At 37.5% G+C, this 27,980-nt stretch overlaps 1 pseudogene; it reads right to left on the bottom strand.

Moving 5' to 3' along the window:
- Nucleotides 1-15,488: 15,488 nt before the first annotated feature.
- The window catches only part of LOC109490771, a 45,827-nt pseudogene continuing 33,335 nt past the window's right edge, over nt 15,489-27,980 (bottom strand).

Consider the following 27,980-nt stretch of genomic DNA (forward strand, 5'->3'; position numbering starts at 1 on the left):
ACTTGGCCAATGTCATTTCCTAGGACTATTGGTGGAGGGTGGATAAAATCACGGGGATTGTGCAATAGCAGGCTGGGACCACAGGGAAAGGGTCCAAAAAGAATAAACAAGAGGCATAATGGGAGAAAACTGCAGGAAATTAGAAAAATCAACGTCATGGCCCAAGCCCAGAAAACTAACCAGGTTATTTTCTCATATATCTTTGTGTTTCTCTTTGGGGGAGGGACATAGGGAAGGAGAAACCCAAACTGAGCTGTTGTACTGTATCTTGAAACATTTTGTGGTTCATATAAATCCCTTCAGTTGAAGAAACATTATCTTTGCATTGGATTTTGATAGGCTAAATAGACCATACCACTTAATTGTTTTACTGTACGTTTATCATGTTACCCAGTTAAGGCAAAGCTGGCTCAATTAAGGCAAAACAAAAAACCCTCCTCTCTCCTACTCTATCAAGGATCAACTCAGTTCTTTTGAGCTTCTTATGTCTCATAGGGAAGATAGCTGAAGACACAAATACATTGGAGGGTCCTTCTAGAGGTCTGCAGAGAAGGGCGAAGGCTAAGATAGAAGTAAGTTATCAGGCTGACATAGAAGTGAGGTCAGAAATCTGATTATGGACCCTGGACTTTGGCTTCCTTGATAGAAATCTATGGGTGATTTAGCCACACTTAGTCCAGGCATGTTGATAAAGGAGTCTTCTCTTATTATAATCTCTTGCCCAACTTGGACTTCTTAGATGATGGTCTGTGAGTTTTTGAATAGGGATCTCCTCACAGAGAGGTGAGACGGTACCTACTCTGTCATGATGACTGTGGAGTAATATATTTAGAAAACAAACATTATAAAAGGAGACCTTTTGCTAAGTAGGGGTGAAGAGGGTAACAACTGCAGGGGGCTCCAGGGACAGCTGAAGGATCATGGAGTTCCAGACTATCCTAAAAAGCATGGGGTGTTTGTCTATATTGCCACCACTTTGCCTGTGCTGTCAGCCAACCATTATAAAGGCAAATCATGACATAAAACTGAATTAAAATTTAAGAAAGGAGAAGAGAAAAATTTGATTAAATTTTCCACAAAATCAACAAAACAAATAAGGATTCTATTAAAAATGAGATAAAAGATTTTACAAACCTAAATAAAATAAAAGCTAAAAGAAATAAGGATGACATTTTTTCATAGAACTTATTGAATTTCAAAATAAAGTGGATAAAAGACAAAAATAATAAAAGTTAGAATGACAAAATTTTGTTTTAAAATAATGGTAAATAAAATGATGAGAAAAAAAAGATGAGAAAGAGGCTGGTAAGCAAAGAAACAAAACTGATTAAACATAAAAATGTGGGATTTAAAATTAAGAAAGATAAAAGCAGGAAGTAGCAAGATGAGAAAGATGACTCGCAAACGTCCAACAGGAAAAATAAATTTAGCATAATTGAGCAACAAGCTAAACGAGTACTGAGTTGCAACGTGGAGATGTTTTCCAAAAGACAAACTATAACCTGGAGAAAATGAGGCAAGAAATTAACTGACCCACCAGCTGGAAGCCAACAAGTGGTGGAGTCCTTAGCAGCGTTCTCTGAGTTGAAAACAATTTTCCATAGCGTGAGGCCCCATTTAATAGAATCCCTCGTGGGCGGAGAGCCGGGNGGGGGGGGGGGGGGGGGGGCGGTGCTCATACTCCTACCCTTCAGCACACCTCGGGCACCATCGCCCACATCAGCATCTCTCAGCAAATAGGAGCGCTGGGGCAGGGCCCCAGGGTCCCGCAGCCTCAGCCATGTGTGTGGGCTCCAGCGCCCTGCAAATCCACTGCAAATTTAGGTGAAGCAGCTGTAGTTAATCCTTGATTATCCATCAGTTATGGAAGAAAGGATTCGTTTATGTAATTTAAAATGATTTGTATTTGACCACTTGGATGTGTGGTTTTTTTTAATTAAAAAAACCCAAAAAACTTGTCCCACATCCCTTCCCTTATCTCTCCCTAGAGGTCACAGCTGCTAACACTTTTCTGTTTCATTCTTGACCTTTTTCTGTGGATCTGAAACACTTCTGTGTATAGTTTTATCGGATCTTTGTATGTAAATAATAATCATAACTGACATATATTAAATGTTTATAATACGCTGAGTACTAGAGATGTACTATATGGCATCACGGTCTTTACTCATTTAATCCCTGCAGCATAATTTTGATTTTACAGATGTGCAAATTGAGGCCAATGAGATTAAATAACCTGTTCAAGGCCACCCTGCAGATGGAGAGTGGAACAAGGATGTGCACTTATAATGCCTGTTCTGAAGCATTATGATTTTCTGCTTTACTAATTGGATCATGTTGTACCAATTTTATGTAACCTATTTTTGCTCTTAGCAATATATCATGGGCTCTTTCTGTGTGAGTACATAGAGATGTACTTCATTCTTTAAATTGCTGTATGGTGTTTGGCTACATATCAAAATTTATTCCCCATTTATGAATGTCGAGGTAGTTTACAATTTTGGCTACTGGGCACATTTATTCTTTTTCATAGATGTTTATTGAGTAGCTACTGTGTACTAGGCATTCTTCTTCTTGGTGCCAGGGAATCAACAGTAAACACAACAGACAAAGCTCTTGCTGCCATAGATTTATTTTCTGTAGGGGAAACCGACAAAAATCAAATAAATGAATTACCTATATTAAAACATGTATATCTGTCAGCTTATGATAAGGACAATGAAGTAGAATAGATGGAATAAAGGGGTATATGGTATGGGGGTATCATTTTATACAAGGAGATTGCTCATCTATTTTTTTCTCATTTGGAAAAACACTTAATTCTGAGACAATTATAGTTTCACCAAAAGTCACAAAGTAGTACAAATAATGCTTTATCCAGCTTTCCCCATGGTACTATCTTGCGTTAAGTATAGTATCATATCAAAATGAGGAAACTGATACTGGTGTAGGCTACAGACCTCATTCAAATTCCCCCAGTTTTTACATTTACTCATTTGTATGTGTATGTGTGTTTGTGCAGTTCTGTGACATTTTATTACATGTATAGATTCATGTAACCATCAATTATCTATTCTTAAGTTGCCATTTGAATGAAACCTAAAGGAAGCAGGAGAGATAGGCCAGGGCATATCTGAATGCAAAGTACTTTAGGCAAGGTAGCTTAGTATGTGCAAAGGCCCCGAGGTAGATGGGAAGCAAGTGTGGCCAAAGAAGAGTTTTGATGGGGGAGTGATCAGAAGGATAATGGGCTGGAGGAGGGAAGTCAAAATGTCCAGGTCTTTTAGGCCATGATGAAGACTGGTTTTTACTCTGAGTGGGATGTGTAGCTATTGGAATGTTTTGAGTAGAGGAGTTATAGAGTCAGACTTCTGTTTTAATTGGATTACTCTGGCTGCAGTGTGGAAGCCAGTAGACCAGTTAGGAGTGTGAGTCTATAATTATTCATAGTCAATTACTTCCTTTTTTCCCTAGACAAGGATTATACATTCCTACTTTCTTGCCATTTGCTATGCGGTGCCACCCTGCCAGAGTTTCCCTGTGTCTCCCCTCCCTGCTGTTACCCATCTACCCAACTGTCAAGCTTGACCATGCAGCTGGCTTTGGTTCGGTGGAAAGTGTGCAGACATGACCTATTAAAGTCCTTAAATCAGATTGCCTCGTTCTTCTCAGCCCTCTGGTTCTTCTTGCCACGAGAGAGTCAGGCTGGATCCTGGAATGAAAAGACATGTGAAGAAGAGTCACAGGAGTCACAGGAGTCACAGCCTGTAGCACATTTTCAACCCTCACATAACCACATGGTGGGAAATACATGTGTGTTACTGTAAGCTGTGAAGATATTGGGGTGGTTTGTTTTTGCAGCAGAGTTGACTAATACAGATTGCAGCAGGCCAGATGGTGGTGGTTTGGACTAAAGTGCTAGCGGTATCTTTGTACACATGAATTAGGATTTCTGTGGTATAATTGCTGGGCTGAAGGTCATGCGCATTGCTGTCAGTTTGTCCTTCTGAATGGTTGTGTCAATCTACACACCTATTGATGGTACAAGAAAACGCTTATTTCCTTATATGTTTGCAAACAGTGGATGGTATCCACTTTTTCTTTTTCTTTTTATCCCAGTCTGATAGCTTGGGATGCCTGGGTGACTCAGTCGGTTGACCGTCTGCCTTTGGCCGAGGTCGTGATCCTGGGGTCCTGGGATCGAGTCCCACATTGGGCTCCTTGCTCAGTGGGGAGCCTGCTTGTCCCTCTGGCTGCTGCTCCCTCTGCTTGTGCTCTCTTTCTCTTTCTGACAAATCTTAAAAAAAAAAAAATCCGATGGCTTAAATATGTTATTTTTACTATCGTAATAGCATTTCCTTGATTACTAGAGAGATGGGGGATCTTTGCATATGTCTTTTAGTTCTTCTAGATTAGATTATTATCTAATCCCAACCTACTAATTCCAGTGCTTTTCCCATTTCTGCCGTTATTCTCCTGTTTGATAATATATATAATTGAACATCTGTGTGCCAGGCAGGGCCTTACATCTTTCACATGTATTGCTCAATTTAACTCTCACAATAATTTTATTGGATAGGTATCATGACAATAGATACTATTACCTCTTTTATGCATGAGGAACCTGAGGCCAGCAGCTGTTACGTGACTTGATAAGAGCTGCACAGCCAGTGTTACAGTGGGACTTGAATCCAGCTCTACCCAGACTCCAGTCTTTCTTCCAATTTCCACATTGCTTCGGAGCATTAGCTCCAGCTGAGCTGCTCATTGTTCCCTGTACAAGTTTTGCTCTCCCTGACTCTGGTTTATTGTACTGTCCTCTCACTGTGGATGGTTTCTGGGCTGTCCACCTTCTTTCCAGTTCGCACTCATCTTCACAGATCTGCATACTTCTTGCCAAATCATTCAATTCTCACAGGAATCTGGCAGCTGAAATTGTCTTTGGGAAATCAAACTAGGTACTTGTGAATGTTCTGAAAGGCATTATGCAGTTTACTTACCTGGCACAGAGCAAGGCCCATAGAAGGTACACAGTATAACCCTTGAACACAACCCTTTCATATCATTTTATGCAGATTTTTAGTCCTGTCATGTGTTGTAAAATTTTAGTTTCTGTTTTATTCGTTTTTCCCATTTTTTCCCCCCACAGCCTTATGTTGGTACTGTTCCTCGCGATGATGTCGTTTGCCTATTGAATGAGGAAGCCTTTCCATGTGGCACGTATTATGTTGTGTTCTATTTTAGGTGTCTCACCCATTCTATGGCCTCTCAGGTCCACCACCTGCACTTGTCCTCTCATGGCAAGGAAAGGTATTGGCAGAAGAGACAGAATGGATAAGACACCTAAAATAGAACACAGGATAATACATGCAACACTGAAAAAGCTTCCTTGTTCCATTGGTGACATGTACCCCTGCCTTGCATGCACCTTTCTCACGTGTCCTCTTCCTATGTTATAAAGTGCAAAGGTATTCTTGTCACAAGAGATTAATAAGATATCGTAGACTTAAAATAGTTTCCTTTGCCTTTCTCCTACTGAGTCATTTAAAAAACGATGTTTCATCCCTCCAACAAATTCCTCAAAAATGGGCAAATGTTAGGCTTCTTAATTTTTTCTTTTGTGGGAGTGTGTCCATAGCAAATTCATATTTCTTCCCCATTCAATTGCAGTAGGAGAGATTCCCACCTCCCTCATTTCTTTGTGGTCTCTACATGCCTCTGAAAATATGTGTTCCAACTTAATTTTCCAGTGTGGTGAAACAGACAAGTGTGTCTAACACAAAGTGAACAGGAAATAAGATGTTTTTATGCACAGAGAATGCAAGTGCTGTCCAAAGTCAGTTAATTAAAAAACATCAATCTATGCAAACATAAAGAAATGGTCCAGCTGGGAAATTGGACGAGTTTGGAATTCAGTAATATCTCCTTATTTCCAGTGTGGCTCTAAATTTAGAGAAAACATTTTGGTTGAATATTCACATGATCGTGTGATGGAATAGTTCTCCAAAAATATTGTCATTATCCCCAAGGTATTTATTTTTTTGTTCAGAATTTACATGAGGTAGTAACCGATACTTTGGAAATCATGCATATAGACTGGAATTAGAGGGGCTACAATTTTTTCCTGAATCTAAACTCAGTATGGATGAAATCTTGGATTTCTATGTATCCTACTTTTAAGATTAACATGGGAATTTTTTTTTTTTTTTTTTTAAATAGCAAAGAGTAAAGGTAAGCTCTAAAGGAATTTAGATGTTTGGGTCTTGTTGCTAAAATGTTTTGGTTTTCTTTTTTAAAAGAATTAATATTAATTGCAAATCCTTTGGTGATCAGAAGTACAAAGGAAATGTAATCAAATGCTGGTATACGGCTCTCCCTATCATAGGTCAAATAATGTTCTCACAAACAATGGCAGCTTACTTATCTAACCCCATTGTTCCTTATAATGACTTTTTGGGATAATTAAGAGAGATTCCATTAATCCCATAAATATTTTTAGGAGAAGAGTTTCTGAAATATACGGCAACCTTTCTTTTTTGTTCAGCTTATTGAAGATAAATTAAACTTCCTAATGGTTAAGGGAAATCTCATGAGCATTCATTATTTTGCAGTGCTGGAAGAGTCGAGAGTGCTAAAGATACCAACAGCAGTCCTCTTCATAATAGCGAACGTTTGTGATCATATAGGATATTGTGTGCAGGCATACACTTGAGTGCTTTATTCATATTAACTCATTTCATTCTTATAAGAACCCCATGAAGTAAGAACCAGCATCGCTTTCCTGTTGCAGATGAGTTAACCGAGGCACAGGCACAGAAAGGTTTAGTAACTGGCCCACAGTAGCCCTGCTCCGAGGTGGTAGTGCCAGGATTCACCTTCAGGCAGTCTGTCCCTGAGCCTAAACCCTCAGGCTTTATGGCCCCTAAGATAAGCATGGGTTCAGGCTCACGTTCGAATTTTGGCTCTGCCACTTGGCAGCTGAGTGAGGAGGTAAGTTGCCTCACTTATCCACGTTCTCGTTTCCTTATCTGAAAATGAGGATGATAATGGCACTGACGTTACACGTTGCAAGGAGAGAATGAAATAGTGCAGGCAGAGAACTTGGCACTTAGGAAGACAGTGAGAAGTATTAGCTTTTTGTTGCTGTTTCTCTTTTTATTTCTCCTCTTGTGCAAAAAGGTGAGAACCGACATGTGCTCCTGTGACGTGGGAAAATACTGTTCACCTGAAAAATGGCCCTCACATTGCTTGTTTTGTTTTGGTTTGTTTTTGAAACTGTGTTTATGTTTTTTGTCCTCATTGGTTGTCTGCTGTTACTTTTTGATGTCTTTGGAGGTCAAGAATGTAGGCTCCAGAAATTCTGGGTCCACTGTTGACTGGTGTGGCTGACTGTAGGCAATTGACATCACTTCTCTAAGCCGTAGTTTTCCTGCTATAAAATGGGGAATGATATTTTTCATAAAACAGCTCCACCAAGTTGAAGAAAATATGGTAATGTTGTTTTGTGCTCTGGATAAGAATTTTGAGAAAATACTCTATATCCTAAGGTGCCCTCGGTATAACCTTTCTAGTATGTGATGTTTTCCATTAATTTCTAAATTTGTCTCTTTACTTTAGCATTTTAAATTTGGTCAGAACCAACTCATTCATTCCTTCTTATTTTTCTCAAATGCTTGATTGCTTTTGAATGTCTCCTGTGTTTGTCTTTCATGTCTCAGTGCTGGCAGATTTGGTGTATCTGTTGCCATCAGTTGGGGTGGTTTGGCGGGAAAGGTTTCCCCAAGGGAGAAAGCATTCTCCGTCTCTTTTATGGGGAAGGCATGTTGGCTTCAGTTGCCTGTTTTTGACACATTCATATTGTTGAAATTGATTTTATGGATCTTTCTTGAAACAGTTATAGATCCATTCTCTATTTTCCTGATGCTCTTTGTGCAAGCCCATTTCCTCTGGCTCTTTCTTGTACTTGCGTAAAGCATATTGTTGCTGCTGTATAGATATGGAATGTAAGTAATTGTAATGTACACTTATAAAAGGGAAATACACCATTGTGCTTGGGTGACTGACGTCACCTTGTAAGTTCTCTGCCTGCGTTTGGTAAAGGCTCCTGAGTTTATTGATCCTTCTTTTTGCTGACTAGAAGTGGTGTGGAGGATACTTGCAAGGAAAGTGCTATTGTGAAAACAGTCACACCATAGGGAGAAGTCATGAAAGGGTATTAAAGACAAAATCTACCAAGGGATCTTTGATCTCTATGACATTATTTTTAAGAGCTCTCAATTCTTTTTAGTTTTTAAAATCTGGTAATTATGAATAAGATAATTATTTTATTTTTTTTCATCTGTTGGCACTTTAGGCTTTAAACTTTTTGAATAGGTGATATTTTCATAGGATTCAAAAAAAAAGGAAACAATATTTAAGGGGTAGCATGGGGAACTGTAATTCTTGCCTGTTTTTGACCACTTCATTTTTACACATTTTCCTTGTCTGTTATTAATTTCGTATCTTTGAAGTATACAAAGATAAATGCATATTTTTATTTTATCCCTTTCTTATGCGACTTTCTTCTTCCTCTACCTTATCCTCCTCTTCTCCTCCTCTTCCTCCTTCTTCTTCCATAACAATATATCATAGACATCTTTCTATATCAGTAACTAGGGGTAAGTGGATATATTAATGTATATAACTGGTCTTGTATAGATACACATTTGGGTTATTTTCCTNGGTTTTTTTTTTTTTTTTTTTTTTTTTTTTTTTTGCTGCTGCTGCTACAAATAATGCTATAGTTGAATAACATTGTATGTGTGTCAACTAGCACGTGGGAAGTTTATCTTGGATAAGTTCCTAGAAATGAGATTGCTGGTGGAGGGAAAGTGCATTTGGAAGTTCTAGTTATGGCCAAATGGCTCTCCACAGGGCATCCTGCATGCCAGTCAGCAAAGTAGGTAGTACTTCTTTGCCTCCAGCTTTGCCAGCAGAATATGTTAGCAAATTCTAGGCTTCAGAGAAATGGCATATTGTACTTTAGTTTTATTTGAATTTCATTTATTGCAAGTGATATCAGGCATTTTGCATAGGTTGAAGGGTGTTGGTTTCTTTTCCCTCAATCCCTAGGAGTTTTGTTTTTTTTTTTTAAAACGTATTAAGGGAAATTAGGCTTTTGATTATGGTATGAGTCATAATTTTTTTTGGCCAGTTTGTTACTTATTTTTCGGCTTTGTTTAAAGTGTCTAGTAGAAATTAAAAAAATTTATATAATAAATTTGTCAATCTTTTTTTTTAATGGCTTTTGGACTTCATTCACAGGTCAGAAGGGTCTTCCTCTGTCCAAAGTTATAAACTTCTGGTAATATTCTTCTGGTAATTTTACAGTTTCATTTTTTTTGTATTTAAATTTCTGGTTCCATTGGATTCAACGTTATCCTTTTCCAGAATGTGATTCATTGTCACAACACCATGCATTTTATTATTATTTGCTTTTCATATTTTTTTAAAAAAATTTAATTCTAGTATAATTAACATACAATGTTATATTGGTTTCAGGTGTACAATATAGTGATTCAATAATTCTACATTACACAGTGCTCATCCTGGTAACTGTACTCTTAATTTTCTTTACCTGTTTCACCCATCTCCCATCCACCTCCCATCTGGTACCATCTGTTTGTTCTCTAAAGTTAAAAGTCTGGGGGCGCCTGGATGGCACAGTCGTTAAGCGTCTGCCTTTGGCTCAGGGCGGGATCCTGACGTTCTGGGATCGAGCCCCACATCAGGCTCTTCCACTAGGAGCCTGCTTCTTCCTTTCCCACTCCCCCTGCTTATGTTCCCTCTCTCGCTGGCTGTCTCTGTCTAATAAATAAATAAATAAATAAATAAATAAATAAATAAATAAATCTTTAAAAAATAATAAAATAAATAAAGTTAAACGTCTGTTTTTAGTTTGTCTTTTTTTCTTTGCTTATTTGTTTTGTTTCTTAAATTTCACATATGAGTGAAATCATATGGTATTTGTCTTTCTCTGACTTATTTCACTTAGCATTATACTCTCTAGATCCATCCAAGTTATTGCAAATGGCAATATTTCATTCTTTTTTATGGCTGGACAATATCCACTGGATATATATATACCACCTCTTCTTTACCATTCACCTATCAATGGACACTTGGGCTGCTTCCATAATTTGGCTATTGTAAATAATGGTGCAATAAACATAGGGCACATTTATCCCTTTGAATTAGTGTTTTTATATTTTTGGGATAAATACCCAGCAGTGCACTTACTGGATTATAGGGTAGTTCCATAACTTTTCGAGGAAACTCCATACTATTTTCCACAGTGGCTGCACCAGTTTGCATTCCCAACCAACAGTGCTTGAAGGTTTTTTCTCTGTGTCCTTGCCAACACTTGTTTGAATTTTTGATTTTAGCCATTCTGACAGATGTGAGGTGATACCTCATTGTGGTTTTGATTTGCATTTCCTTGAGGATGAGCGATGTTGAGTATCTTTTCATGTGTCTATTGGCCATCTCTGTGTCTTCTTTGAAGAAATATCTTTTCATGTCTTCTGCCCATTTTTAATTGGATTATTTATTTTTGGGTGTTGAGTTATGTAAGTTCTTTATATATTTTGGACGACACTAACTAGATAAGTCATTTGCAAATATCTTCTTCCATTCAGTAGGTTGCCTTTAGTTTTGTTGATTGTTTCCTTCACTGCTTAGGTTATTTTGATGCAGTCCCAATTGTTTATTTTTGCTTTTATTTCCCTTGCTTATCTAGAAAAATTTTGCTATGGCTGATGTCAGAGAAATTACTCTCCATGCTCTTTTCTAGGATTTTTATGGTTTCAGGTCTCACATCTAGGTCTTTAATCCATCTTGAGTTTACTTTTGTTTAAGAAAGTGGTCCAGTTTCATTTTTTTGCATGTTGCTGTCCAGTTTTTCCCAACATCATTTGTTGAAGAGACTGTCTTTTTCCCATTGGATATTCTTTCCTGCTTTGTCAAGATTAATTGATATAATTGTGGGCTTATTTCTAAGCTCTCTATTCTGTTCCATAGATCTGTGTGTCTTTTTTTTTTTTTTTTGGTGCCAATACCATACTGTTTTGATTACTGCAGCTTTGTAGTATATCTTGAAATCTGTGATTGTGATACCTTCAGCTTTTTTGATTGCTTTGGCTATTTAGCGTCTTCTGTGGTTCCATACAAATTTTGGGATTACTTGTTCTAGCTCTGTTTAAAATGCTGTTGGCATTTTGATAGGGATTGCATTAAATCTGTAGATTGCTTTGGGTAGTGTGGACATTTTTTTTTTTTTTAAACTTGTTTTTTTTTTTTTAAAAGATTTTATTTATTTATTTGACAGAGATAGAGACAGCCAGAGAGAGAGAGGGAACACAGCAGGGGGAGTGGGAGAGGAAGAAGCAGGCTCATAGTGGAGGAGCCTGATGTGGGGCTCGATCCCATAACGCCGGGATCACGCCCTGAGCCGAAGGCAGACGCTTAACCGCTGTGCCACCCAGGCGCCCCGGGTAGTGTGGACATTTTAACAATATTTGTTCTTCCAGTTAATGAACATGGAATTTCATTCCATTTGTTTGTGTTATCAATTTCTTTCATCATTGTTTTAGAGTATTTTGGAGTACAGGTCTCTCATTTCCTTGACTAAATGTATTCCTAAGTATTTTATTTTTAGTGTAATTGTAAATGGGATTGTTTTTTTTTAATTTCTCTTTGTGCTACTTTATTATTAGTGTATAGAAATGCAATGAGTTTCCATTCATTGATTTTGTATCCTGTGATTTTTCTGAATTTGTTTATCAGTTCTAGTAGGTTTTTTTTTTGGCAGTCTTTAGGGTTTTCTATCTATAGTATCCTGTCATCTCCAAATAGTGAAAGTTTTACAATTTCTTTATTGATTTGGATGCCTTTTATTTCTTTTTTGTTGTCTGATTGCTGTGGGTTGGATTTCCAGTATTATACTGAATAAAAGTGGTGAAAGTGGATATCCTTCTTGTCTTGTTCCTGATCTTAGGGGAAAAGCTCCTTGTTTTTCACTATTGACTATGATGTTACATGAGGTTTTTTTCATATGTGACCTTTATTATGTTGAGAAATGTTCTTTCTAAACCTACTTTGTTGAGGGTTTTTATCATGAATGGTTGTTGTATTTTGTCAAATGCTTTTTCTGCATCTATTGAAATGATCATATATTATTTTCTTTTGTTGATGTGATATATCATGTTGATTGATTTGTAAATATCGATCCACCCTTGTATCCCAGGAATAAATCCCGCTTGATCATGGTGAATGATTTTTTAACGTATCATTGGATTCAGTTTGCTAATATTTTGTTGAGATTTTTTGTGTCTGTGTTCATCACAGATATTGGCCTTTACTTCTCTCTCTCTCTCTCTTTTTTGGTAGTGTCCTTATCTGGTTTTGGTATCAGAGTATTGCCTCATAGCTTGAATTTGAAAGCTTTCTTTCCTCTTCTAGTTTTTGGAATAGTTTGAGAAGAATATGTATTAACTCTTTTTTGAATGTTTGGTAGAAGTCATCTGTGAAGCCATCTGGTCCTGGACTTTTGTTTCTTAGGAGCTTTTTGATTACTGACTTAATTTCATTATTGGTAATCAGTCTGTTCAGATTTTCTCTTTCTTCCTGATTCAGGTTTGGGAGGTTATATGTTTCTAGGAATTTATCCATTTTGGCATGTAATTTTTCTTTATGTTTCTTATAAATCTTTGTATTTCTGTGGTATTGGTTGTTATTTCTTCTCTTTCATTTCTGATTTTATTTGAGTCATCTTTTGAGCACTCTTTTTATTGATGAGTCTAGCTAAAGGCTTACCAGTTTTGTTGATCTTTTCAAGGAAAAAGCTCCTGATTTCATTGATCTGTTTTTTTTTTTTAAAGTTTCTATTTCATTTATATCTGCTCTAATTTTTATTTCCTTCTACTGGTTTTGGTTGTTGTTCTTTTTTGTTTGTTTGTTTTAGCAATTTTAGGCGTAAGATTATGTTGTTTGCGATTTTTCTTGCTTCTTGGGGCAGGTCTGTATTGCTATAAAATTCTCTCTTAGAACAGCTTTTCCTGGACCCAAAGATTTTGGACCATTGTGTTTTTATTTTCATTTGTCTCATGTATTTTTTGTTTTCCTCTTTGATTTCTTGGTTGACCCATTCATTCATTGTTTAGTAGCATGTTATTTAACTTCCATGTATTTGTGTTCCTTCCAGATTTTTTTCTTGTGGTTGTTTCCTAGTTTCTTAGCTTGCGGTTTTAAAAGATGCATGGGATGACTTCAGTCTTTTTGAACTTGTTGAGGCTTATTTTGTGGCCTAACATGTGACCTGTTTTGGAGACTGATCCATTGTGCACTTGAAAAGAATGTGTATTCCGGGGCACCTGGGCGGCGCAGTCCTTAAGCATCTACCTTCGGCTCAGGGCATGATCTCAGCGTTCTGGGATCGAGCCCCACATCAGGATCCTCCACTAGGATCCTGCTTCTTCCTCTTCTACTCTCCCTGCTTGTGTTCCCTCTCTTGCTGGCTGTCTCTGTCAAATAAATAAATAAAGAAAAGAAAAGAAAAAAGAAAAGAAAAGAAAAGAAAATGTGTATTCTGCTGTTTTGGGATGGAATGTTCTGAATATCTCTGTTAGATCTGTCTAGTCCAATGTGTCATTCAAAGACATTGTTTCTGTATTGATTTTCTGTGTGTGGGATCTATCCATTGATGTAAGTGGGGTATTTCAGTCCTCTACTATTATTATATTAGTATTGATTACTTCCTTTATGTTTGTTATTAGCTGCTTTATATATTTGGGAGCTCCCATTTTGAGTGCATAAATATTTACAATTGTTATATCTTCTTGTTGGATTGTTCTCTTTATGATTATATAGTGTCTGTCTCGTTACAGTTTTTGTTTTAATTCTTTTTTTTTTTGATGTATGTATTGCTAGTACAGCTTTCGTTTCACTTCCATTTATATGATAAATGCTTTTCCATCCTTTTATTTTCAATCTGCATGTGTCTTTAGGTCTGAAATGAGCCTCTTGTAGGCCGTATATAGATGGGTCTTTTTTTTTTTTTTAAGTCCATTCCATCACCCTATGTTTTGTGGTTGGAATGTTTAGTCCATTACATTCAAAATAATTATTGATAGGTATGTACTTATTGCCTTTTTTTTTACTTGTTTTACAGTTGTTTTTGTAGTTCTTACCTGTTTCTTTCTTCTCTTGCTCTCTTCTCTTATGATTTGTTGGCTTTCTGTAATGATATACTTGGAGTCTTTTTCTTTATTTTTTGCATATCTATTTCCAGTTTTTGATCTGTGGTAACTGATAGGTTTATTTATGACATCTCATGCATATAGCAGTCTATATTTGATGGTCACTTAATTTGAACCCATTCTTAAAACACTAAAATTTTACTCCACTCCCCTCCACATTTTAGGTATATGGTGTCATACTTTACATTCTTATATCTTGTGAATCCCTTGACTGATTTTTACAGATATACTCAATTTTACTGCTTTTATGCTTCCTACTTTTTTTACTCCTGATTATTGTGTCCTTTCCATTACAGAGTCCCCTTTAACATTTTTTGGGAGACTGGTTTAGTGGTGATGAATTCCTTTAACTTTTGTTTGTTTGGGAAACTCTTTCTCTTTCCTTTTATTCTGAATGGATAGCCTTGCTGGATAAAGTATTTTTGATTGCAGATTTTTTCTTTAAGCATTATGGCATTCCCTTCTGGCCCGTGAAGTTTGTGCTGAAAAATCAACTGAGAGCCTTATGAGGTTTCCCATATATGTAACTGTTTTCTCTTGCTGCTTTCAAAATTCTCTCTTTATCACTACTTTTTGCCATTTTAACTATTATATGTCTTGGTGAACCTCCTTGAGTTGATTTTGTTAAGGGATCTCTGTGCCTCCTGGATCTGGATGTCTGTTTCCTTCCCCAGATTCAGAAAGTTTTCAGCTAATATTTCTTCAAATAAATTTTCTGCCCCCTTCATTCTCTCTTTTCCTTCTGGGATCCCTGCGTTGTGAGTGTTACTATACTTGATGGTATCTCTGAGTTCCCTTAATCTAGTCTCATTTTTTATTACTCTTTTTTTCTTTTTGTTGTTCAGTTTGATTGCTTTCCATTACTGTTTTCCAGGTCATTGATCTGTTCTTCAGCTTCCTCTAGTCTATTATTTATTCCTTTTAGTTCTTTCTTTCTTTCTCTTAAAATCTACACATTTTTTACTTTTCAGTAAGTTTATTTATTTTTTTAAACAATTTTATTTATTTAGAGAGCATGTGAGCAGGGGAAGGGGCAGAGGGAGAAGGAGAGAGAGAATCTAAAGCAGACTCCACACTGAGTGTGGAGCCTGACGTGGGGCTCAATCCCATGACACTAAGATCATGACCTAGTCAAAACGAAGAGTCGGATGCTTAACCGAGTAAGCCACCAGGTGCCCTTACTTATCAGTAAGTTTAAATCCTTGAGGGGTATATCATCACCTGGATTCTGTGGCCAGTGTCTTTAGCAGGAAGGTTGCTTTGGAATTTGGCACAGACCATGCCACTGTTTCCATGAGCATGAGTTACTTTTCACCAGATTATTCTGGTTTTATTTGGTTTGCCACCAGGAGTCACTGTGTTCTTCGGTTATACACGTAAACACATCTCTTGCCTAGATAGAATTCAGTTTCATCTTGAGCATAAATATCTTCAGTTTTAAGAAGAGCTGTGTGTTCTGTCTGGTTCTGGAGACCCCAGATATAGCCAGCAAAAATGGGTTGGTTTGGGGTTATTTCCACTGATGTGGGTGTTATCTAGGTATATCTATGGGATGAAGTAAGCCTGGTATCCTCCAACTCCACCATCTTCCCTCATATTACCATATATTTTAAAAAGCTGTTTTTCCCTCACTGATTTGAGATGCTGTATATATTTGGTCCTATATTTGGACTTTCTGTTCCATTGGCTTCTAGGTCTATTTGTATGGCTATAATATAGTAGTTTTTTTTTTTTACCATGAAGTTCTAAATAATTTAAAAAGTTGTAGAAACCTATCAACCACAGAGTCCTTTACCTCTTTACACAAAATGGTCTGAATTTTGATGTATGATGAGAAGCAATAAAATGACCTAAGAACTTAACTCAAACATTATAAAAATACTGAAAAGAAAATTCATGGAAGTCTACAGGAAAGAATAATGAAGGCAAAGAAGTTTTTCTCCAGTATTTTTATCTGATTCTACATCTCCTAAATTCTCCATTGTAATTATAAAATAAAATAAAAACTAAGATTAAAATCTCATTTTCAAACTAAAAACTAAAAACATTCCAATTATCTGACATTGTAAACCTGTAATATTTGGTGAGTTAATAATTATTCTGACTAGAAACAAAATGCTTGTATGGATACAGCTTATTGTCTATTCTTGCTTCCAGCTAGCCCTCCTTATCTTCATTTTTGATACCACTGCCAGTGTTATTGTTCTTGAATATGATTATGCCAATTTCTTATATGAATGGTTCAATGAATCTTCATTGGCTGTGTGATAGACTGAAGCTATTATTAATGGCAGCAAAGCCACCTGAAAGTCAAAAAGTAATTTTTGAGCTTTAACTATGTTATATACAGAAGTGATACATACAGGGAAGAATGAAACAATGCTTGTCCCTGACCCTATGGTGTTTATGATCTAATGGGAAAGGCTGATAGGAAATAAGTGATTATAGGGAAGTGTGATGTGGGCTGTAATAGGATATTAGGCTACGCGTTTAGCCTTGTCACCTCCAAATAGCCCACTCTCCAGCTATGACAGACTATTTGCAGTCTCTGGAGTTAACCACTGTTGCTCATCTACATGCTTTTGCATTTGCAACATCTTGGAATACTGGGTCTATCTGAAGGAGTCCATCATGACTCATTTGAAGCAGCTTCTCTTCTGAAAAACTTTCCTGTATACTCTTCTGGGAATGGGCTCAATGCCCCCCCCCCGGCTTTGTGCTTTCATGTTATTCTGTGCATATTTCTCATTCATTTGTCATATGGTATTGAAGCTGTCTGTTTGCTTTTCTACCCTTCTAAATTGTGAGTTATTTGGGAACAGGGATGGCAGGGATGGGTGATCTTACTTAAATGATAGTAATACTGTATATAATCAACTCTCTGGAGGAGTTTTGTTAAATAGTGGTGAAGCAGTAACTGGAGGGAAATGGAATTACTATGCATGTTTTTTGGATAGTAGGAATGATCAAAAGAGAATGCAAATTTGATATTCACTCTGATATGCATTTCTTGCTTCCAACACCAGAAAAGCATGGAGATGACTGTTTTCTCTAATTTTCCCATGTTATCTAGCTTTTTTTTTAATTAAGAGGAAAAATGTAATTCTATTTATTCTATCTCCATAACTTTTCCAAAGGTCATAAAGCTTATAAGTGTCCTGTGTGGCATGTATCACTGTGATTATAGGTGGGTGACCTAGTGGCTTTAATACTATATTCAAAGCATTTGCAACAGTGCTTTAAGAAGCCTAAGATGTTTCAATTTGTGGCCCACAGAACTTGTCTAAGGACATATTCTTTTATATACTTTAATCAGGTGTCTGAACAAAGAAATCAAAGTGATTTAAAACAAATTTTTAATTGAAGTACAGGTGACACCCAACGTTACATTAGTTTTAGGTGTGCAACATAGTGACTCAGCAGCTGTGCATTATGCTGTGTTCACTGCAGATGCAGCTACCATCTATCACCATATAATGCTATTACAGGGTGAGTTTTTCTTTTTTCTTTTCTTTTTTTTTGGAGAGGGAGAGAGAGAGTGATTGTGAGTGGTGGGGGAGGGGTAGAAGGAGACGGAGAGAGAGAATCTTAAACAGGCTCCACATTCAGGGTGGAGCCTGATGTGGGGTTCGATCTAACAACCCCGAGATCATGATTTGAGCTAAAACCAAGAGTCGGATGCTTAACCAACTGAGCTACTCAGGCACCCCTACAGGGTGACTTTTTAAAATCAAATTTCCACTAAGGAAGTTATTTAATATGATTAATATTTGAGATCCAGAAAGATTGTATGAAGAAGGAAAATGATTCTCTAGAATTAGGGCAAAGGACTCTTCAGAAAAAACAAAACAGAACAACCCAAGCTTTAAGCACCAAAGTAGCAGTGTTTAGGTATAAGGGTAAAAGAAATATTCTTGAAGAATCCATTTCAACATATGCTTAATAAATATTGTAACAGTATTTTGGTAAAAGGAAAGTTGATTTCATAATCTAAATGGGATATTATGTATAAGACTCAGGAAATAAATCTTGCTGTTCTATTATTATTATTATCATTATCTAGGTGCTTAGTGAAAAAGCCACGGTGAAAATACTGCATCCACTTTGGGTCACCATATTTTAGATGAAATGATGATGAAACTAGGGTCACATTCTGAGAGTGCTGACCACAATGAATAAGAGAGAACATAGTGCAGTGGAATACATAGGTAGGCCTTCAATGAATTAAGTCTTAGAAGAGAAATAATTGTTTTAATGGTGGAGGATTGCAAGGGAGGCAGTATGGGGGAAGAGAACCTCAGTGTGTAAGGGTAGGAGATCATATTTGATATCTCCTTGGGTTCTTTGGATTTGCCTAGATAGACCACGCATCCATCCATCTGTATCTATTTAATTATGATTAATTAAAATTAATAGCTTTCAATTACTGAGGAATATGTGCCAGTTTCTGTTTTAGGTGCTTTAACTATCTCTTAATATTAAAAAACAGTGGGTAGGTTATAATTATTTGATTTTATACGGGAGAATACTGAGAATCATATCCTTATTGTCATGTGGAAAGTGATGGAATTAGGAGTGGTAACACTGCACAGAATTGGGACAGTTGTCCCTTTATATTTTAGTCAATGTGAGACACTGGGTCTTTCAAGGATTCTTCTGCTTGCTGTATCTGCAGAATCCAGGACTCATGGCTCTTAACTCTGAACCAATGTTCTTTCCTCCCACCCTCCCTTCTTTCCTTCCTTCTTCGTCAGTGTTTAGTGAGTGAGATATGTCCGGCTCTGTGCTAGGAGCATGGTGATCCAGAATGGATGAATCCTTGTTTTCACTTTGTACACGGTACCATGCAGCACACGGGAGATACAAGTATAAATGAGCAAGTTCTGTTTTCAAGGAAACCAGTTTCTGGAGAACCAGTTGGTGGTATAATGGACAAAATGGGAATGAAAGACAGGGATCTAGCTTAGCAGGCTTGGGATGCTGTGGAAAAGAGTCTTTGACACATCAAGCAGGGAAATGGTGTGGTTAGATAAATAATTCCCGGTGGGATTATGTAGAGGGAAGATTTGAGGATTATGAGATTGCAGGAAGGGAGCTAAGTTTGGAGGCTGTGGTAGTATTCCTGTGAAAGACCAAGAGAATTTGAACCCGAATAGTGAGAGGAGCGAGGAGGTACGAAGGGAGATGGGAGAACCCTTTTAAAGGTAGAATTGCAGGACTTGATGAATGATCACACGTGGAAATGGGTGAGACAAAGGCAGGTTTCAGAAAAGTCTAGCTGCTCATTAGAGCATTCTGTCGAGGACATAGTGGTTTTTACATGATCATTGATGTTGAGGTCCTTTTGCCAGTCTCAGTGTTGTCTGTCCCCTGCCTTGGAGTCTAAAGCAGCACAGGCAAATAACAAAAATGAAACACTTTTCCCCAAATACACAAATCCAGCTCCATGGGCTTTCTCATTACCTTTCCTTGTGCTTTTTATTGTTAATATTTATTGACTGCTCACTGTGTGTCCGGTGACTGTTTAAGCAATTTACATGAATTAACTGATTTATTCTCACAAGAATCCTATGAAACAGGTGGTGGTTTATATCTCTGTTTTTACAGATGAGACAAGTGAGGCACAGAGTGATTAGGTAATTATGAGCGCCCCCCCCACCCCGCACCACAGGCAGTTGGGCCTTGAAACCCAAGCAGTCCACCTCCAATCTTGTCATCTCAATCATTGTACTTTATAGATGGAATTGCTTTCTTAATTTCTTCAGATTGTTCATTGCTGGGGTATTAGAAACACAAATGATTTTTGTTTGTTGATCACATGCCCTGAATCTGTTTGTTAGCTTCAGCAGTGTTTCTGTGGATTCTTGTGGGCTGCTGCCTCAGTTTTGTTGTGATATTTTTTTTTCTTTCCAAATCTGTTGCTATTGATTTAATCTAGAATATCCAAGACTTAAAAAATATCTTTTGTATTTTTAAAATGTTACATAAAATTTAACTTCTTCTTCTTCTTCTCCTTCTTCTTCACTTCTTGTATCGTCTGGCTTGGAGAATTTGTTAAAGAAAGAAAAGACATGGGGTGCCTGGGTGGCTCAGTTGGTTAAGATTCCAACTCCTGGTTTCGCCTGAGGTCATGATCTCACGTTGTGAGATCAAGGTCAGTGTGGGGCTCTGTGTTTAGCATGGAATCTGCTTCAGAGTCTCTCCCTCCCCCCCTACTCACCCCCCCTTCCTCCCGCTTATGCTCGCTCTCTCTTAAATAAATAAATAAATAAATAAATGAATAAAATCTTTAAAAAAAAGGACTGAAAATGAAGAACATCTTCAGTAGCATTTTTAAGTGCTAAAGAAATGAAGTGTTAAGGGGCGCCTGGGTGGCACAGCGGTAAAGCGTCTGCCTTCGGCTCAGGGCATGATCCCCGCGTTATGGGATCAAGCCCCACATCAGGCTCCTCGGCTAAGAGCCTGCTTCTTCCTCTCCCGCTCCCCCTGCTTGTGTTCCCTCTCTCGCTGGCTGTCTCTATCTCTGTCGAATAAATAAATAAAATCTTAAAAAAAAAATAAAGTGTTAAAAGCAAGCAATGCTATCATCAATTAAGACCACCATAAGGTTCTGTGGATTGATTTGTTTTGGTTGGAGAATTAAGCAGAGTTACAGCAATATCAGTTACTGTGATCAAATGACCCTCATCTAATTAGGTAATTTAGATAGCCCACTCATCCTGGCAAATTGTGGCTGCTCAAATCTGTTCTTGATTTGAAGGAAATGTGGTGATTTAACTTCCTTTCATAGTAAACAAAAAATAACTTGTTCCTCTTTCCTTGCTTATTTATGGTTCCTGGCAGTCGGGGTTGACTCTTCGTTTCCCAGACAAGTCTTCCCCTGCCTGGTGCCATTTCTTTTCTGAGTTTTAAAATTAATATCCTTTCATTTTTATTATCCACTCATAAGACATATGTTGAATTTTACTGACGTTAATGTAAAATGGTAAAACCACATTCTTTTCCCACCATTTTAATGTCTGACCCAGAAGTGCTTCCTGCTATTGCAGCCTTGACCTTAGCCCCTGGGTTATGATGGATATACAACAAATGGAGCATATCATAGCATCTTAGGACTAGGAGAGACCTTGGAAGTCATTTTCTGGTGAGAAATTGTAACCCTCACTCCACACTCCTATTTTCAGGATTTCAATACATCTTGGAAATGATGACTTATGGTGCAGCTCTTATTCTCAGTGTCAAAATAGAGAAATGGAGACGTTTACATCCAAGTTAACAGAGAGGAATAAATAGCAACTAATTAGTTATATTCAGATACAGTATTCTGGCTTCTGGTTCTCAAAGACAGGGAAGGAAAAAGCAGAAACCAAAATCACAGTAAAGGAAGGCTTAGGAATTTGACATCATATCTTTTCTAAAGATCTGTCACTGAATCCATGTCCTCTTGAGCTCATGTCTAGTGCACTAGGTTCCCTCTGATAGCATCATGGTTTAGCCCTTTACCTATAAACTCGTATGTAGAGGCATCCAAGTTACAATATTCCAACACCATTCACATATTCTTAAGGACACTGTAGACTGTGAATCCCTAGTATTTCACATGTATTTTATATTAACTTATGGTTATATATGCAGATTCATTTCTTTATACTTCATTAATTTTAATATTAAAGTGGAAAACAATGCTTTTTTTATTTTTTCTTTTTTAAATTTAAATTCAGTTAGCCAACATATAATACACCATTAGTTTCAGATGTAGTGTTAAATAATTCATCAGTTGTGTATAATAGCTCATCCCATCACATGCCCTCCTTAATGCCCATCACCCAATTACCCCACAACCACCACCCACCTCCCCTCCAGCAACCCTCAGTTTATTTCCTATAGTTAAGAGTCTCTCATGGTTTTTCCTCCTCTCTGATGACTTCCCGTTCAGTTTTCCCTCCCTTCCCCTATGATCCCTTGTGCTATTTCTTATATTCCACATATGAGTGAAACCATATGATAATTGTCTTTCTCTGATTGACTTATTTAGCTCATTATAATACCCTCCAGTTCATCTACGTCCATGTAAATGTTAAGTATTCATCTTTTCTGACGGCTGAGTAATATTCCATTGTATATATATATACCACATCTTCTTTATCCATTTATTTGTCAATGAACGTCACAGCCCTTTCCACAGTTTGGCTATAGTGAACATTGCTGCTATGAACATTGGGGTGCAGGTGCCCCTTCAGATCACTACATTTGTATCACTGGGATAAATACCAACTAGTGCAATTGTTGGGTTGTAGGGTAGCTCTATTTTTAAATTCTTGAGGAATTTCAATACCGTTTTCCAGAGTGGCTGTACCAGCTTGCATTCCCACCAATAGTGTAAGACGGTTCTCCTCCCTCCACGTCCTCCCCAACATTTGTTGTTTCCTGACTTGTTAATTTTAGCCATTCTGACTTGTGTGAGATCGTATCTCATTGTTTTGATTTGTATTCCTCTGATGCCGAGCGATGTGGAGCATTGTTTCATGTGTCTGTTGGCCATTTGTGTGTCTTCTTTGGAGAAATATCTGTTCATGTCTCCACCCATTTCTTGACTGGATTATTTGTTTTTTGGGTGTTGAGTTTGGTAAGTTCTTTATAGACCTTGGATAATAGCCCTTTATTTAAAATGTCATTTGGAAATATCTTCTCCCATTCTGTAGGTTGCCTTTTAGTTTTGTTGACTGTTTCTTTGGTGTGCAGAAGCTTTTTATCTTGACAGAGTCCCAATTTGTTCATTTTTGCTTTTGTTTCCCTTGCCTTTGGAGATGTGTCTTGCAAGAAGTTGCTGTGGCTGAGGTCAAAGAGGTTGCTGCCTGTGTTCTCCTCTTGCATTTTGATGGATTCCATTCTCACATTTAGGCCTTTCATCCATTTTGAGTTTATTTTTGTGTATGGTGTAAGGGAATGGTCCAGTTTCATTCTTCTATGTGTGGCTGTGCAATTTTCACAGCACCATTTATTGAAGAGACTGTCCTTTCTCCACTGGATATTCTTTCTTGCTTTATCGAAGATTAGTTGACCATAGAGTTGAGGGTCCATTTCTGCGTTTTCTGTTCTGTTCCACTGATCTATGTGTCTATTTTTGTGCCACAACCTTACTGTCTTGATGATTACAGCTTTGTAATAGAGCTTGAAGTCTGGGATTGTGATGCCACCAGCTTTGGTTTTCTTTTTCAACATTTTTCTGGCTATTCGGGGTGTTTTCCAGTTCCATACAAATTTTAGGATTATTTGTTTCAGCTCTGTGAAAAGTGATGATGCTATTTTGATAGAGATTGCATTGAATGTGTAGATGGCTTTACACATTTAACAATATTTATTCTTCCAGTCCATGAGCATGTAATGTTTTTCCATCTCTTTGTGCCTTCCTCAAGTTCTTTCATAAGTGTTATATAGTTTTCAGAGTGCAGATCCTTGACCTCTTTGGTTAGGTTTATTCCTAGGTATCTTATGCCATATTTGGTGCAATTATAAATGGGATTAATTCCTTAATTTCTCTTTCTTCTGTCTCATTGTTAGTGAATAGAAATGCAACTAATTTCTGTGCATTGATTTTATATCCTGCCGCTTTGCTGAATTCCTGTATGAGTTCTAGCAAATTTTGGGTGGAGTCCTTAGGATTTTCCACAGGGTATTGTGTCATCTGTGAAGAGGAGAGTTTGACTTCTTTGCCAATTTGGATGCTTTTTGTTTCTTTTTGTTGTCTGATTGCTAAGGCTAGGACTTAAGATACTATGTTGAACAGCAGTGGTGAGAGTAGACATCCCGTTGTGTTCCTTACCTTAGGGGAAAAGCTCTCAGTGTTTCCTCATTGAGAATGGTATTTGCTATGGGCTTTTCACATATGGCTTTTATGATATTGAGGTACGTTTCCTGTATCCCTACACTGTGGAGAGTTTTAATCAAGAAAGAATGCTATATTTTGTGAAATGCTCTTTCTGCATCAATTGAGACGATCATAGAGTTCTTGTCCTTTCTTTTATTAATGTAGTGTATCACAGTGATTGATTTGCAAATGTTGAACCACCCTTGCAGTCCAGGAATAAATTCCACTTGGTCATGGTGAATAATCATTTTAACGTACTGTTGGATCCGATTGGTGATCTTGGTGAGAATTTTGCATCCATGTTCATCAGGGATATTGGTCTGTAATTCTCCTTTTTGGTAGGGTCTTTGTCTGGTTTTGGGATCAAGGTAATACTGGCCTCATAGAAAGAGTTTGGATGTTTTCCTTCCATTTCTATGTTTTGAAACAGCTTCAAAAGAATAGGTATTAATTATTCTTTAAATGTTTGGTAGAATTCCACTGGGAGGTCTTTAGATCCTGGGCTCTTCTTTGTTGTGACATTCTTGATTACTGCTTCGATTTCTTTGCTGGCTATGGGTCTGTTCAGGTTTTCTGTTTCTTCCTGTTTCAGTTTTGGTAGTTTATATGTTTCTAGGAATACATCCATTTCTTCCAGATTGCCTAATTTGTTGGCATATAGTTACTCTTAATGTGTTCTTATAATTGTTTGTATTTCTGTAGTGTTGGTTCTGATCTCTCCTCTTTCATTCATGATTTCATTTATTTGGGTCCTTTCACTTTTCTTTTGATAATTATGGCCAGGGGTTTATCAACTTTATTAATTCTTTCAAAGAACCAGCCTCTAGTTTCATTGATCTGTTCTACTGTTCTTTTGTTTTCTATTTCATTGATTTCTGCTCTAACCTTTATTATTTCTCTCTTGCTTGGTTTAGGCTTTATTTGTTGTTCTTTTTCCAGCTCCTTTACATGTAAGGTTACCTTGTGTATTTGAGTTCTCTAATTTTTTTGAGAAAGTCTTGTATCGCTATGTATATCTCTTTTAGGACTGCCTTTGCTGTATCCCAAAGGTTTTGAACAGCTGTGTTTTCATTTTCATTTGTTTCCATGAATTTTTAAAATTCTTTAATTTCCTGGTTGACCCATTCATTCTTTAGTAGGATGCTCTTTAACCTCCAAGTGTTTGAATTCCTTCCAAATTTTCTCTTGTAATTGAGTTCAAGTTTTAAAGCATTGTGATCTGAAAATATGCAGGAAGTAATCCCAGTGTTGGCACCTTTTGAGACCTGATTCTTGACCCAGTGTGATCTATTCTGGATAATGTTCCACGTGCACTTGAGAAGAATGTGTAGTCTACTGCTTTAGGATGGAATGCTCTATGTATATTTGTGAAGTTTATCTGGTCAAGTGTGTCATTCAAAGCCCTTGTTTCCTTGTTGATCTTCTGCTTAGATGATCTATCCATTGCTGTGAGTAGGGTATTGAAATCCCCTGCTATTAGTGTATTATTATCAGTGTGTTTCTTTAATTTGGTTATTAATTTGTTTATATAATTGGCTGCTCCTGAGTTAGGAGCATAAATATTTATAATTGTTAGATTTTCTTGGATAGATCCTTTTCGTATGATATAGTGTCCCTCTTCATCCCTTATACAGACTTTGTTTTAAAATCTAATTTGTCTGATGAGGATTGCTACCTTAGCTTTCTTTTGATGTCCATTAGCATGATAAATTGTTCTCCCCCCCAAATCCGGCAGTGTCTTTAGGTCTAAAATGAGTTTTTTTAGACAGCGTATGGATGGGTCTTGCTTTTTATCCAATCTGATACCTTGTGTCTTTTGTTTGGGGCATTTAGCCCATTTACATTCAGAGTAACTATTGAAAGATATGAATTTAGTGCCATTGTATCACCTGTAAAGTCCCTGTTTCTGTAGATTGTCCCTGTTTCCTTCTGGTCTCCGTTACTTTTGGGCTCTTTTTTTGCTTAAAGGATCCACTTTAATATTTCTTTCAGGGCTGGTTTAGTGACCACAAATTCTTTGTTTCTGTTTGTCCTGGAAGCTTTTTAATCTCCTCTTCCATTCTGAATGATAGCCTTGCTGGATAAGTATTCTTGGCTGCATGTTTTTCTCATTTAGTACCCTGAATATATCATGACAGTCCTTTCTGGCCGGCCAGATCTCTGTGTACAGATTTGTCAGTCTAATGTTTCTACCCTTGTAGGTTATGGACCTCTTGCCTCGAGCTGCTTTTAGGATTTTCTCTTTATTTCTGAAATTTGCAAGCTTCATTATTATATGTTGGGGTGTTGTTCTATTTTTATTGATTTTGAGGGGGGTTCTCTCTACCCCTTGGACTTGAATGCCTGTTTCCTTATGCAGATTAGGGAAGTTCTTAACTTTGATTTGCTCAAATATACCTTCTGTCCCTCTCTCATTCTCTTCTTCCTCTGGGACAACAATAATTCTAAGATTGTTTCACTTTGTGGTATCATGGATTTTCGAAGCCTTCCCTCATGGTCCATTAGTTGTTTTTCTCTCTTTGCCTCAGCTTCCTTCCTTTTCATCATCTTGTCTTCTATCTTATTGACTCTGTCTTTTGCCTCAGTTACCCTAGCTGTTAGAGCATCCATTTTAGACTGCATCTCAGTTAAAGCATTTTTAATTTTGGCCTGTTTAGATTTTATTTCTTCACGAAGAGATTCTCTAGTGTCTTTTATGCTTTTTTCAAGCCAGCTAGCAACTTTATAATTGTTATCCTGAATTCAAGCTCTAACATGTTACTTCTATCCATACTGATGAGATCTGTGACAGAGAGTATTGTCTCTGGTTTTTTCTTTTGTTGTGGATTCCTCCTTCTAGCCATTTTGCCCAGAGAAGAATGGATGATCGAGAGAACAAAATAAAAAATATCAACCATTACCCAAGGGAAATACACACTAGACAACTCTGAAGAGGGCAGAAACCAAAAAAGAAAAGAAAAAAAAAGGGAAAAAAGAGAGAATATAATCTCCCAGGTAGACAAAACAGTGTGATCCACTTAGTCCTGGGTGTATTTTGGTCTTTTTTTTTAAGACACTAAATCCCAAAATTGTAAAGAAAGCAAAACTTTTATGTGTGTGTGTGTGTATACACACACACACACACACACACACACACACACACACGTAAAACTGAAACAGTGAAAGGGTGCCAGAAATGAAGACTAGGTCTATAAGATGTAAGTGTAAAACTGAAAATTAAAAAAGACTTAAAAACGAAGAGTTAGTAAAATAAGAATCTAGTTGAAAAGGGAAAAAAAAAGAAAAAAGTTTAAACTGAAAGACTAAAGACTCATGTGAAAAAACCTCTAATTCCATATACTATTCTAAGTGATCTTTAAAGTTGGTGTTTGCCTGAGGATCCTGCTGGTCTTCTGGGGCAGGGGGGCTGCTGCACTGATTCTCAGGTGTCTCTGTCTGGGTGGAGTTGTACCACCCCTTGCCAGGGGGCTGGGCTCAGTATAAGCTGCTTTCAGTTGCTCTATGTGGCTTTTCTTTCCTGAAGTCTTTTTGTGCTGCTTTAGAGGATGGAAAAAAAAAAAAGTGAAAAGTGGCAGCACCTTGATCTCCAGCCCCAGAGCTGAGGATCCCAGCCCCTCTTCAGTGCACCCTCAAGGCAAGGCAGTCAAACACTTTCAGGTTCACCAAACTGTCCAGACTCCTGCGGTGCACACCTGCACCATCCTTCCAGGGGAGGGAGGGGTGTTTCACCATGGCAGCCACTGGCTGGGCCCCTGTTGGGGAGTGTTTGCCCTGCTGTTCATGCCCCTATGCTGATGTTCCCTGGGGGGTAGGAGCTG

This window comes from Ailuropoda melanoleuca, chromosome 16 (assembly GCF_002007445.2).
Source record: "Ailuropoda melanoleuca isolate Jingjing chromosome 16, ASM200744v2, whole genome shotgun sequence".
In the NCBI taxonomy this organism is placed as follows: domain Eukaryota; kingdom Metazoa; phylum Chordata; class Mammalia; order Carnivora; family Ursidae; genus Ailuropoda; species Ailuropoda melanoleuca.